Source organism: Silene latifolia, chromosome 11, assembly GCF_048544455.1.
Source record: "Silene latifolia isolate original U9 population chromosome 11, ASM4854445v1, whole genome shotgun sequence".
NCBI classification, from domain to species: Eukaryota; Viridiplantae; Streptophyta; class Magnoliopsida; order Caryophyllales; family Caryophyllaceae; genus Silene; species Silene latifolia.
Genome location: NC_133536.1, coordinates 203,190,324 through 203,206,063, shown reverse-complemented (window position 1 = coordinate 203,206,063; position 15,740 = coordinate 203,190,324).

Sequence of the window (15,740 nt, the reverse complement as noted above, 5' to 3'; positions counted from 1 at the left end):
GGCCTCACACCGACCCCACTCACCTGCGCCGGGGCGGTATGAGGCCGACGTAGCAAAGTGGCTTTTCTGGAGAATGATCTGCGTCGGGGAATCCATCTTTTCGGCACCCCACTCTTGTCCACCTCAAAGAGCCTCATCGCCAACCTCTCATCCTCCTTGGATGGACCTGCTTTGGCATCCATTTTCGGATGTTTCCGGGTGACCCATCCGTCATGCTCCGCCCTAGTCTCACACCGCAAATTAACCTGGTCTTTGGAAGGAGCGGGGCGTGGATAGTCGTCCGGTACCTTAACGTACACCCACCGACCCCGCCGGTCCTTGCAAGAAGAGAGCTTGTCAACGAGACGTAACCTTGCTCCGTTTGCACGCTGTACCATCCGACACGGCCAGAGATTGATGGTTTCAGATAATGAAGTCGACGGAATAAATTCACCGTCGGAGCCTCTCCCTTAAAGAGACAAAGCCAGACGAAACCGATTATGGTTCTCATAGCCAACGGGTGCAGTTGGGCAACGGCAACGTTCATAGCCTTAATTATGGCCATAACATACCCATTCAGAGGAAACCGGAGACCATACTCCAAATGCCGCATGTACACACCGGTGTGGCATGGCGGAGGACAACAGACGGATGACCCTCCCGGGGATGACAATTTCGTATCCACTACCGAAGAAAAAATGGCCCTCGAAAAGTTTCTCACGGAACAATGGCAAGCTTATGGGACCAAACACGGTCAAGGCGAACCTTACAGGCATCACCGTGATCCATGACGACGTCTTGCCTCTCATTAGGACGAGGCCTTTCCTCCTCCTCACCAAAATCATCACCAAAATCACCACAAGAATCTTCATCCTCCCATTCCTCCGAATCGAGGATCAACCTGCGGAGAAGGAGACCTAGGACCCTCCGACACGGGCCCACTAGGTCCAAAGCATCGGCGAGAAGACATGTTCACAACAAATTACTAGCAAAGAAAAGAAAAATTCGTTTGTTTACCTTCAAAGGAAAAAGTGCTAGCCGGATCAAAAACTCCGAGGATTGGAAGAAAAAGAAGCCCTTGGTTTAGCAAAACGAAAATTTTGAAGAAAATTTGAGAAAATGAAATTAGTGACCAAAATCACGGAAAAAGCGCCTATTTATAGGAAAAAAGCCCACAATGAAGGGCCAATCGAGCACGCCCATGAAGCAACGGCCAATCAACGAGCAAACACGTGTCGAGCATGCAACCACGGAATGTCAATCGTCGCAACAGTTAAACGTCAATCAATGCAATGTGACCAAGCGCCTTCAACACGCCCGTTCACATCCCTTCAACTATTCATTTTCCTCAACAAATTCCTAGGTATCGGTCTCGCCGGCCCACCGATCAACCAAGCTAGGAAGCACCGGCGGGGCAATCAAAATCAACCTAAGCACTCTCGGCCTTGGTCACGGCCGGCGTCATATTCTTTTCCACATCGAGTGCCCTTTACGCATCCATGTGGAGGGGGGATATGGTATACGGCACGGCCTAGGATATGGTATACGGCACGGCCTAGCAAGAGCCACGCCGATGCACAAGAAGAAGCCGTCGAGAAAATTTCTAAAAATTACTTATGCGAATACATGCTCAACGTACATCGGAGCCCATACCACGGCATAGACTACGCTGGGGGCAAATTGATGGGGCATATTACGCACCGACCGACCAAGTCAACACACCGAGCAAGGTCAAAGATATCCACAGCAAGTCAACGACTTAGATAGCCTAGCCGATGCATCCCATCGGCTCTGCCACTGGTCTCGGCGTGACAACGACTTTGCCGGTAGGGACACACATCCGCGTACTCATATCCAAGACCCCGGCGGCGAGTCAACATTGTCCGCCGGCCTGCCATAGGTCCCTCGGCCGAGGGGGTAGATCGATCTTTCCACCCGCTAGCCACTTGGCCCTTGGCCACTACGTGACAAAAGGTGAAAGTCTATAAATACTCCTCAACCTTCATTAAGGAAAGGATCTCACAATTATAACCAAAACACACTATTCATCTGGTAATATCTCCCTTATCTCTCTACAATACGCATCTAGCCAAGTAACACAGCTTAATCCTTTAAGTTTACTGACTTGAGCGTCGGAGTGAGTACGCTTGGCAGCACGCCCAAGCCCTCGATTCGTTCATTGTTGCGGGAGAGGCCGAGTGGGACGATAGGAGCAAGAAGGATTCAGCTCAAGACATTATTCTACAAGCCACGGGTGGTAACTAATCACTGCTCTGGAATTATACCCGGAACAAAAATAATTAATTAATATAAACATGCAGACTTATGATATTAATTATTATTATCATAAAATTATATATTAAATTTAAAATCTATGCAATTTTATTAAACTTTAGTTTATTAGATGTATAGGGATGTTAATTATTTAACATACAAAAATATAATATAATAAGTAGATTATAAATAATTCAAGTTAGATTCCATAGTATATAATATTGCATAATTCTTTCGATTTGATTTAATGCATATCTATATCTATATATATATTTATAAAAGAGACTTTTTTCGAGCGATTCTAGAGCGTCCACATCATCAAAAATAAATTTAGGAAAGTATCATAAATAATAATTTTTGATGTAAAAAATAAAGTAGAGAATCTTTTAATTATTATAATATATATATTTCCTAAATTATAATCAAGTAATATTTCCAATTTTTATATAAAAACTTTTCCATTTCATTTGACAACAACGTATTATTAAAAAAATTATGAAAATAATATAATTACATTCGTGGTAAAAAAATGCTATCATTAGAGTATAAATTTTATATCATTTAGGGCATTAGCAATAGAGGTTCATCAAGAGGTTTGTAGGATGACATGTCCATCATTTTAGAGGTTTGTCAACAAACCTTCTATTGTTGGTGATGAGTGTTGAGGTTCATCGATGAGAGGGGTTACAAATTAGTAATCAGGTTTGCGGAGAGAGAATGTGAGAGGAGAAAAAGTAAAGTGGGGCATAATATGAACCTTGTAGAGGTTTATTTGTTGTTGATATGAGGTTTGTAGGTAAATGAGTTTGTAAATTAGCTTATGTGGCATGAGAATAAACCTCTTAGAGGTTCATCTATTGCTAATGCCCTAAAGATAGTGTACCTCTTAGTTCTTAATACATTATATGTCCCACATTGAAAAATAATGTAGGTGTGGAGAATATATTACGTATAAATAATAGAATTGTCCCACATCGAAAGATTAACAAAGTGGGTTAATCCTATGATTATAAATAGGAGGCATCCTTGAAACTTAGTAATTAACCCAAATCTTTTGAGTCTCTTAAGTATTGTCTTAAAGAGCTCTTAAAAGTTTGTATCATATCTCCACAATATGATATAAAAAATAAAGTGGATATTTTTTAATTAGTATAATATATATTTCCTATTTATAAATCCAAGTCATGTTTATAATTTTTATATAAAAACATTTTATATTTCATTTGATAAAACAATATCGTAAAAAAATTATATAATTAGATTTGGGATAAAAAAAATGAAATTATTAGAGTATGAATTTCATATCATTTGCACAAAAAAATATCAACCCAAAATCCTTTGAATCTCTTAAGTATTGTCTTAAAGAGCTCTTATGTTACAGTTGTCTTATATGTTACATTTGTTGCGCTCTAACAGTTAAATTGATACAAGTGACCTTGATTTTCTTGATTCAATTATCTAATTATATTATACTTTAATCTAACAATCGAACACCGATAAGACTAACTAACAAATGTAAGAATAAGTATGCATGATCTCCATAATTAATAAGTCTTAAAAGCGATTAATATTGATTAATTCATTTTAATGAGAATGAGAATATAAAAATGAGTTATGATTTCATTACAATGAGACCAACTCACTGAATATTAGTCAAACAATTAAGCGGACAACAGTTGAAGAAATTCAAGTATAGCAAAGAGCTCAAGGTTCAGCTACCATATTAGCTCTAGGAACTGCCAACACACTTATAATAAAATGCTACAAAAACATTTTCCTAAAAAATCCATAGGCCATAACAGCTTATGTAGTCTTAATACCAAATTTATTTGTATTTTATTATTCACGAATTTTTATTTAAGACGGAATTATCCGTCTTCAACCTTTTTATTGTTTAAATATGTACTTAAATTAAAAGACTTACAAACAGAGTTCATACATGAATTAAGGGTGGGTGGGGGGGGGGGGGATCCAAATAACAAAATGTTATTAAATCGAGTTGGATGTCGAACTAGGGGCAAAAAAGATAATGTACTTCTTAGTATGTTATATGTCATACATTGTAAAATAATAAGATGTGGTGAACATATATTGTACGTATAAATAGTAGAATTGTCCCACGTCGAAAAATTACCATAAGATGTGGTCATCCTATTATAAATAGTAGAATTGTCCTACATCGAAAGATTAACATAAGTTGTGTTGATCCTATTATTATAAATAGTAGAATTGTTTCTCATCGAAAGATTAACATAATGTGGGGTAATCCTATGATTATAAATATGAGTCATCCTTGGAACTTAAATATCAACCCAAAATCTTTTGAGTCTCTTAAATATTGTTTTAGATAGCTCTTATAAAAAATTGTATTATTAACTCCACAATAGTGAAATTTATTTGTATTATACTTTTGATTTTGGTGGTTTCACAATTATATAATTATATATTGTTATATCATCTTCTTTTCTACTCAAATTTAGTAGTTTAGCAATAAGTTATTTATTTTTAAAATTTTAAGCTAAATTTTTAAATAACGAACATACAACAGTAGTATTCTTATTATATAAGAGACTTTAAAAGTAACGTTATGTAATTTTAATTTTTCATATTAATTTTTCAAGTTTTAACCATTTTTTTCACTTAGAAAGTCCAACCGATAAAAACTACTTAATATTTATAAGAAAAAATGTTAATTTTATACGTAAGAAAAAACTTTGGACTTTAGATATGATTAGTTTGTTAGCAATAAGATAAAATTGCACAAATGTTACCTATATACGTGCGAAAAAATTTAGACTATAGATATGATTAGTTTGTTAGTAATTGCTCATAATTAATCGAATTGGATGTTGAACGTACAAATATTAACATATAGTATTTGCTCATATATTTAAATAGTAAATATAACTACTATTAGATATAATGAGTAGCAATTGTCCGTATTTCGGGATTCGAGTTGGATGTCGAGCTAGGTGTGAAAAAGATGGTGTATTTATTAGTATGTTATTAGTTCCACATTGAAAAATAATTGAGGTGTTGTGAATATACTACATATAAATAGTAGATTTGTCTCATATTGAAAGATTAGCCTACATAAGGTATGATTATAAATAGAAGTCATCCTTGAAACTTGAGAATCAACTCAAAATTTAACAAACTATAATTTTGTTGTCACTAAATTGTATGTTTGCTTATAGTGGCCAAAAACATAGACGAGTTTATCTTTTACGTCTTTACGGTTGAATGATAGCAATAAGACGATCATAGGAGTATACATTAGACGTGCTTTCTCAAAGAAAGAACATAAAAATTAACTCTGTGTATCAGTAATTAGAAGATTAATTATTATTATTACGTAAGACGGTCTTATTAATTGAACAAAAAAATTTGAAATGACTAACTTATAAGAATGATATGTGTAAGTAAATTGTCCATATTTAAAGGGTAGGTATATGGTTCAAACAAAATATATACTCCCTCCGTCCCAGTCAATAGTTTACATTTGCTGTATTTTGATAGGGGAAAAAAAGCAAATGTAAACTATTCATTGATTTCACACCTGTCTTTTATATTAATCATAAGGGCTATCAAAGCGGACCGATTTCCATACACTTATGATGATTAGTACTTAATAAATTTTGTTAGAATTAGAGATAACAAAGCTTTAGAGGCTACTTAATGCTTAGAATCAAGTACGTATCAAGAGACCATAAGGGATTAGGATATTTCATTTTTTTTTTAGAATTACGTGACACCCGAATTTGAACTTCGAAACACCTATTTGATAATGTTCAATAATTTAGTTTTAAAATAATCAAGGTCATTAACCCGTACGAAGTACGGGCTTTCAAACTAGTATGTAATATATTTATATAAATATATAATCCTCTTAAAATTGCATGTCTAAGTAGTAAAAGTAATTTCGTGAGTAAAGAAAAGAATTGTAGTAACATTGCATATAGTTATATGGTAGTAATCACTCATTTGAATAGTAAAAGTAACAATATTATCAGTGAGATTAGTGAAAGTGGTAGAAACAACAACGGCAGTAGTGAAATAATCAATATTAATGCGGCAATAGTGAAAGTAACAATAATTACGGCGTGAGTAGTGAAATTATCAATATTAATGCGGCAGTAGTGTCAATAACAATAATTACGTCGGGAGTAGTGAAAGTAACAATGATTACGGTCAAGTAGTGAAATGTTATTACTATTGTTTCCTTAATAAGAGTAAAATATTAATAGCGGGAGTAGTGAATTTGTCTCAAAATTTATTTCTTCGTAATTTTAGGATATGTCATAGAAAAATTTATTAATGATAAATTTATGGGTTATGCAACTTTAAGTAATTTTATGTAATAAAAAAAATTAATGGTAATTAGAGGTAGCCCGGGCGAAGCCGGGCACCAATACTAGTTACAATTAATAGTGCATGCCTTCATGTATCAATAAAATAGAACTTGATTTATTGGATTCGTTATAAAAATAACACAAAAGCCTTTGAAGAAATTTTGTAACACCCCGTAAATTTGGACCGTTATTATATTTTAAAAGTAATATTTTGAATCAACTTTAATTTAATATTAATTTATTTGAAATAATAATAATTCGATAAAATATAATTTTATTCTATTTTGAAGTAATATAATTATTTTTGATAGTTTGGAAATGTTTAAAAGTATTTTAAACTATATTTGAACCTTTTCTTTAATAAAAGGTTATTTCGATGAAAAGTCGTAAACATGGGATTTTCTATTTCTTACGGTCGTTGGGTAAATGAGTTAGGATATAGGGCATAGGGGTACTTAATTCTCTAGTAAACTCGTGTTTAAAAACTTTAGCGTTTTCGAAAATCGCGTTTGACGAATAATTTGAATTTCCGTCAAAACGAATCAAAACCGAGTAAAAAAAATAGACCCTAACCCACCCCCCCCACCCCCCCCCCCCCCATGAGGCATTCGGCCTTCCCATTTCTTCCTAGGGTTTCCTTTGTTCTTGTTTTGTTTCTCTTGACCGAAAATCCACAAAAAAATCAAATAAACTTACAATCGTAATTTCATCATAACTTCTTCATTTCTAGTCCGATTTTCGCAAAATTTATATTTTCGGAATCCTCTCTTCAAGATATACATCCTAGTATGTTTTAATTTCAGTTTTCATTATGTCGATTTAAGATGATTTTGGGCATAATTTCGGTTTTAGTAATTATTGTTGTGTTTTTGTTATTTTTAATAGGTGAAGATTATGAGGATGACATAGGGGACTCCTATATAGTAGAGGATGATGGGTAGCTACTGTTTTTAGGGTTTTCTCAAGGGTTATTTGCCTTTTTCTAGCTTAAGGTAACTATTCCGAGTTACTCGGCGATATATGTCACATTTTTTTGTGTGTTGGATGTTTATGTGGTTGTTAATATGTTAAATTTATTTTATAGGAATATATTTGTTAAAGTATGATTATTAGGAGGTATAATCTATAGGTTGGTAGTGTTGAATTAAATTGTTAATGGTTGTGTGTTGTTGGAATGGTTTTGTAACATTGTTGAGATGGGTTTTGGATGGAGAAGGAAGGAGACCGTAGGGCAGCCCAAAACAGCCCCAAATCAGGCCGTGAGCAGGCCCCACAGGCCGTGTGTATGCCGTGTGTGGTGTGTGTATATGGTGTGGGTGTGGCCATGTGTGTGTAGCCGTGTGTGTGGCCGGGTTTGGCCGTTGTTCGGATTGTATGTTTGAGCTTTTGTTTGATGTTTTGTAGTTGCCATTTGTACATTTGAACAATGCTTACATTTTGGCGTATTAGTAATTTTTATTAGTAGGAGAAATTGTTGGAAATGGGTTAGTTTATAAGTTAGAATAATTTTCCCTTATGTTGATAATTTTCACATGATTTGTATTATGTTGAATTATGTGATTTGAGTCAAAATGAACCAAGACTCTGAGCTGAGCCAGATTGACCGAACGAGTTTGGTCAAACTAGGTTTAAACCGGTCAGCCTCGATTTGACCGATGACCCGTCGCGGGACTCGGGTCGAGGGTTTGTCTTTGAGGTGAGATTGGTTGTTATTGGATGTTTTATGTTGATGCCTTAATATTTGTGATTATCATTTCACATGTTGGTTGTTGGATGAATTTGTTGCCTTATACTTGAGTCTTCTTGCCTTGTTGCCATTTTAGCTTGTTCTCATGAATTATGAGATTAACGGTTAGCTGGAATTTGGGTTATTATTGATATTGGAGATATTGTTGGATTGTCAGCTGAATATGCTCTTGCGTAGCCTTTCATATACTAGGGTGTGTATGATCTTTTGTGTGTACAAGTTTGGACTCTTTGCCCCTTTTATGGTTAATTGGGTGTCCTACTTGTCTTGTGTGGTGTGGGCTAAAGTATTCAAGCTGGGACTAGGTCCTAGGTGAGTATTTCGGCCTTCATCATAGATAGGCCATTATAGTCTTTGACGAGTATATGTTTGCGGCTTAATAGCCTTTGTGTTCTTGGCTTGGTGGGTTTATATCCAAGCTGGGGCATGGCCTTTCTGCCTATTTTGTGAGTAGATGGTCAGCTTAAGTACTAGCCAACCCTTTGGTGGACTCCTTAGGGTACTCATGTGGTTTTATCATGAGTCTTGGGTGCGGTGGTTTTATCCGCATTTCTCTAGGTCTGCGCAGTCTAGGATTAGGGTTGAGTCGTATCTTGGCCATGTTTTAAATATAACCTCTGAGCCAAAATACTAGCTTCCCTACCTCGTGGTATAGACTCGAGTTACAAAGTGACTATTGACTGTACTAGTAACTTATGCCTGTCTCTAGATATATTGCCCTTTCTTGTTTGATGATTCTATGAATCATAGAAGGTGAGATGCAAGCCGGCTATGGTTGATAGAGTTTGGATTCCCGTGTGTTATGTGATTCACATGATAGGGTAGTATGAGTCGGTCTAGTATTCACATGCTAGGACTATGTGTTGTTATATTGTTGTTCACATGATAAGCACGATTGTCTAGCATTTATATGCTAAGGCTATGTGTTATTCATATTCATATTCTTATGTTTACATGTTATATTAATTATGACATTTCGTGGCTGGGAGAACTCGGAGTTACTCCCACCGTTGTGGCTTTCGTGTTTGTATAAAATGCGATTGGAGTAGGTGATGCTTATATGGGGTACACGGACGAGCTAGCGAGCAAAGAAACCTTGGAACCTAGATTGGCTTTATTTTATTGTGACTCTTAAACACTTTTTATGTCACATACATTTTAGGGACTTATGTCTCCCTCTTTACATTTGGTTGTATAATTTGCTATTCGCGACTTTAGCGATAGTTATGTTATGAAACTTCTATTTAGACCTTGTATGTTTGACACCTTCCAATTTGGATATCTTTATAATGAGTTCGGGTTTTAAAATTACAGGTTTTTACCCAAATGAACCTATTACAAATATATCCATGCAGTTTTATTCTAGAATTACGTGTTTACTTTTCCGCAATAAATGAGGGTGTCACAAATTTTCTATAAATCGGATATTGAGAGACCACTTTGATTATATCTCTTTATATATTTTCGTATCTTTTATTATTGATGATTGTGAGTTGTGACTTAAACGTATCTTTTATTTAGTACATGTTTTCATATATAGTAATCGACTAACCGTACATGTTTTATCACATATTGTAACCATTTTTTTCGGTACCTCGTTTTGTATTATACGTACATATTTTATTACTTTTTGAGTACCAATTTTCGATCAATTGGTGTCTTAAAAAGCTTATTAAGAGACCGTTTATCATGAGATCTACTCAAATATCAACATTTGTGTACTACTCTATTTTTATATTTTTGTAACAAATTCTTATTCGGACCAATTTTAGTGATGTGTACAAGTATCAAGCTAGATATATATTTTTTTAAATCCATTATATATTTAAGATGGTTTTAGAAGAAACTTATCTTTTTTATTTGTGCATATATAGTTGCGTAGTGACTAGTGACAACGGACAAACTTCCTAAAAGCATCTCTAATGATAAGCTAGTTGGTAGTAGCTTACGTTTGCCACATCATTTTTTTGAGCTATAATCATTTCAAGCTACAACTTACTCCAACGGTTAAGACATGAAGTAAGTATGAACAATAAGAGAAACTAGTTTTAAACCCGTGCAAAATTGCACGGGTATGTATTTGGGCCAGTATTAATGTTTTTGGATGTATATTTGTTTTTGCATTTCTATTGTACTTATCTAGTTTGTCTAAATCTACGATTTACATAATTTATGTTTAAATTTGTTACAAACACGTGTTCACATACACTGGTTTATAAGGAAATAACGTAATTTACTATTGTAAATAAAAATTGCATACATAAAAAACTTTACATCCGGATAAAAGAAATATAATATAATACTCCGTATAATCAACTTTAACATATGTATGTAATTCATTTGCGTTTTATGTTCGATCGCGTATATAAATGTTATTCCTTCTTGAAATTATGTAATTTTATTATTATGTAATTTTGTTTTAAAAATTATGTACCCCGTAATTCAATTTCATTTACTCGCATTTGTAATTCATTATGTGTATATGTTATAAATTTTATTTACACGAAATGTATAAAACTATTTCATAATATTAATTCATAGAATTTTTTCATAATATTATTTCATAAAATTTGTTGTAAGACGGAATTTATCGCATGTTTGAAAAGACGGAAATTTGAAGAAATAAATACATTGCACACTCACGGGTCCCACCATAACATGAATTTCCAAAAAAAAAAAAAAAAAAACTGCATTAATGACGTGACGCGCTAAGGATTGAATATTGTCTTTTGTATTAATATAGATAAGATTGTGAAAAAGAAAAAGAAAAAATAAAAAACGACCTTCCGTGGGTTCAAACACACAATCTCAAGTAGTACGTCAATGTCGGATGATAAGTCACCAATTACCACTTTGCCAATAACACACTATTGGTTAATATGCTACCTGTTTACTTATTAACTTTGTAGAGCTTATCCGCCATCCGGGTCATGGCCCATTTGGCCCGGGAATAGTTCCGTCCCTGGATCCACTTATTGGATAATTTTTTTGAAGGCAGGGTCAAAACTCATCCAGAGTTTTAAATTGAGTATTTGATTTTCAAGATTCAATTTAAGACTTTGTCAAAACTAGAGTAGATTATTAGAAATATTGAAGAGGCTTGTCTCAAGACTCGTGTAAGTCCTATCTTAAGATTACCAATAATCTTACCCAAATATCAACCGTATAGTACAATATAAAGTGGAAAAGAAGTCACATATAAAACAAGGATGAGATATAGAGCCTATTTTTTTTAGTTGAATGAAGTTGAATTGAACTGAATTGAGCTGAAGTGAGCTAAATAAAATTGAACTAAATTTAAATTTGCCAAGATGAATAAAGATGAAATAAGCTGAGTTGAAACTGAAGTGAGCTGAATTGAGCTAAACTAAACTAAACTAAAATGAGCTGAATGAGAACTAAAATTAATCCGAAAATAACAAGGCCATAGACCATAATAGACTTGGTAGTTGTGGTAGCAATTCTATTTTACGATTTTTTTCGTGTTTTTTTTTTTGTCAAAAAATGACATTATTTTGGTAAATAATGATCACTTTATATGAAATAGTAATTACCTTAAAAAAAATGGTCATTTCTTAATCATAAAAATTGATCATATTTTTATTCTAGCACGTATAAAACGGTTGTGCGTAGCTATGGATTATGGAATCATAATACAAACATACACACGATCCAATGTGGTTGTTTTGGTACATGAAACTGACAATTAAAAAGAGACAAAATCTGAGGCTCCCTTTTCCTTTTGGTGAGTGCCGTGTTCAGTCTTCACTTCTTGTGTTTACAATCTTCCTGCTGTCTGCTCCGTTGTTTCCACGCGCATGTATGATCAAACGCAAATTATTGGGCAACACAACACGAGTATTATTTTAACCAACGGTTATGTGGCAATTGGTTATGTGGTGGTAACTTGTGCACTTTAACTCGGTTGGGCACTCAATCCTTAATGCATGGAACCCGAGCGGCAATAGAGCACCTTTCAAAGGTCAAGACAAGGCACAAGAGGATCACTTGTAACCCGAAAACCAGTTGGGAGAAGTAGGAATGAAGACTAGAAAATATGAAGGCAATTGAAGAGGTCTAGCTCGTGGAAAATAGAAGTCCAAAAATGTGAACTCGTGCGCCTGCGCAAAAAAAGCAGTCTTGAGTCTTGCACATTATTGCATGCAGTAAGAAAGTGGTTGCGTTGTGCGCTGCAGCTCTGCTATACGGGTTTTCTAATCTTCTTTTTGAGCTTCTTAAGTGGAAATTTTTTTAGGTTTTCGTGAAGCCCTATAAATACCCGAGAGTTTGAAGACCTAAAACATTCACATACCATCATATCATCTCATCTAATCTCATTCTTAGGGTTTAAGCTTGTAATAATTTAGAAGACAATTTCCATTGAAAGTTGTAATCTTTCTTTATTTCTTTGGGTTTTGAAGACTATGGAAGGCTAAATCCTTCCCTTCTTGGTGTAATTCATCCAAAGTCTCCAACTTTGGTATTGTAAGACTCTTTTAATCTCTTCTTATTTATCTAATGATCTTTCCTTATGCTTAATCTTCATGTTGAATGAGTTTATGTTTGGGTTGACCATCCATGCTTGATATTTGTTCAACTAGTGCAAATTCTAGAGAAATGGTTTAATCTATCTAGAATTAATTGGAGCAAGCTTGTTGTATGTTGATTTGGTTTAAAGGATTCATGCAATAAGTAGGAAATTTCATGTCTTTTCTCATTTGTATGGTTTAATCTTGTGAGAATTGATCCTAGCTTCTTGTCTTGGCATAACTTTAATGCTCATGCTTAACTTGCACTCGTGGTTTAATGAATTGTTGGTTAAACTTGAAGAATATACATAGATGGTTTAATTTGTGTATGTTAACATCTTGACTTGAAAGTATTGGGTAGAAATTAAGAGGAGAATTATTAAAGAGTTAAACTTTACCATTGTTGGTTACAAAGGAAGAATTGCACCAAGTTCTCTTAAATTATTGAATCATCTTACTCACCAAGTGTTTGCTATATTGCTTGTTAGACAAAGTTTACAATTTTACTTTGTTTCATGTTACCAATCAACTCAAAAACCCCCCTTTTCCCATGTTTATCGATTGTTTGTCATTGTTGATAACCATTGTTTGTTCATAGCCTTGTCATTAGTAGTCAATAGTTTACAATTCAAGTTTTAGTCTTAATCCCTTCTCTTGGGTTCGACCCTTACTTCCCTTTACTACTATTCTTAATTGTATAGTGTAGAGTTGAATTTGATTTATAAATTGTTAATTTGATAGGTTAATTCTAGCATTTAACGACACCTAGTTTTATCGCTACCAAAATTTGGCGCCGTTGCCGGGGAAGGCATGTCATCTTCCTTTGGAAGTGGAGCATAAAGCCTATTGGGCCATCAAATCCTTCAACCAAAGCATAGATGATGCGGGCCTCCATCGGAAGCTTCAACTTCAAGAAATTGAAGAAATCCGTCTTGACTCTTATGATAATGCCGCCATATACAAAGAGAAAGCTAGAATATGGCATGATCGAATGATAAGTCGGCGGGTTTTCAAAGAAGGCACAAAGGTTCTTGTTTTCCAAAATCGGTTAAAGTTGTTCTCCGGGAAGCTAAGATCAAGATGGGTTGGACCATTCATTGTGAGCAAAGTCCATCCTCATGGAGCGGTCGAAGTTGAGAACCCGAGCACGGGAAAGACAATTAAGGTGAATGGGCAACGACTTAAAGAGTATCATGAAGGCATGGAAGCACAAATCGTTGAACAAGTCACTTTGGAAGACCCCATTTACCAAGCTTGATCTTGAGAAGCACTTTGTCGAGCCATCGACGTTAAAAATACGGCACAAATTTGTAAATATTCTATCCCAATTTAATTGCTTTCTTAGCATAGTTTATTTCCGCAATTTAATTCCGCAATCTAATTTCGCAATTTCTTTTCGTAATTTCATTTACTTGCATGTTAATTTCATTTAAATTAATTTCATTTGCATTTGACATGTAAAAAGGCACTTGAGGTTTGTTAAATGATGTAGTGATTTGCAAGAACCCTCTTGGAAGGCGTGCCCAAGAGGAGATGAGAGTCGGGTTTAATAGGCAAAATGATTGGAAGAAGCTTTGAAGAAGAGCTCAAGGGAAGAAGAAGAAAAATGAACTAAATTTGATTTCACAATTAAAAAAAAAAAAAAGCTGAGGTTGAAACTGCGAAGGTATGCGCAGCCAACGCATAGGGCTTGCGCAGGTGCGCACGATTGCGCAGACAAGACTAAAATTTGCGCAGCCTGCGCAGGATGGTAATCTCGGTTCTTTATTCTTCTCAACCCCGATTTCTCCCTCATTCTTCAATAAGCTTTTCATCGACAAAACCCCTCAAACACTTCTCTCATTCTTTCAAAATCCCACCAAATCATCTTTTATCATCACCAAACCCCAACTTCTTCACCAATTTCTTCACCTAATTCATCTTGGATATCAAAAACTCCTTCAAACATCCCATTTTCTGACAAAAATCCCCCAATTTCCCAAACCCTTGAATTTTTCCGGGTTGATTTGAAGCTTTTTCAAGTGGATTTCTGGGTTATAAAGGGATTTTTATGCAACATTCTTCTTTATTCAAGCAAGATTGAGGATTTCCGGGAAGGTATAACAACTTTCTTCACTATCTTTGTCTTAAATTTATTCAATTCAATTTCCTTTGATTAGTTGAGTTGAATTCTTGCTTGTAATTGCTTGTTTGGGGATTGTTGACAATCATTTTCTGTTAGGGAAGGCAACAATTCAACAAAATTACCTTAACTTCACAAGATTGTGCTAGTGCACACAAGGTGTTTGTTGAATTGCCCCTTTGAAAATTTTTCAGATTTTTTGGTTGTTTTGAGTAATTGTTTTTGAAAATTTTGAAAGAGAGCAAGATGGTTTTTGGTCTTGGCAAGGGAAAGTCTAAGAAGAAGGGTGAGTCCTCAACCCAACCTCCACCCAATGCACCACCTAAGACTTTTAAAGGGGATGAAGGGTTGCCAAACAACACCAAGACCTACTTTAAGTTCCTTGAGAGTAAGCCCTTACCGATTTCCAAATTCCTTCACCCGGGGACTTTGAGGGATATGGGGATCTATGACCAAACCCTTGCCTTCCTCACCAAGGTGGGATTAGAGAGGTACATGAACCTCCAACCTCATACATACTCCGCCTATACCTTGGAGTTCCTTTCTACCATAGTAATCACGGGGGAAAGAGGGAATGAAAGGGTGAGTTTTAGGTTAAACAAGACATGGCACACTCTAACCTTTGAGAGGGTGAGGGAGATTTTGAGGATCACCAAACCACCTTCCCCCATAAACCTTCCGGGTATAGCCTTGAACGATACTTGGTGTGCCCTCACGGAGAAAACACACATGACCAA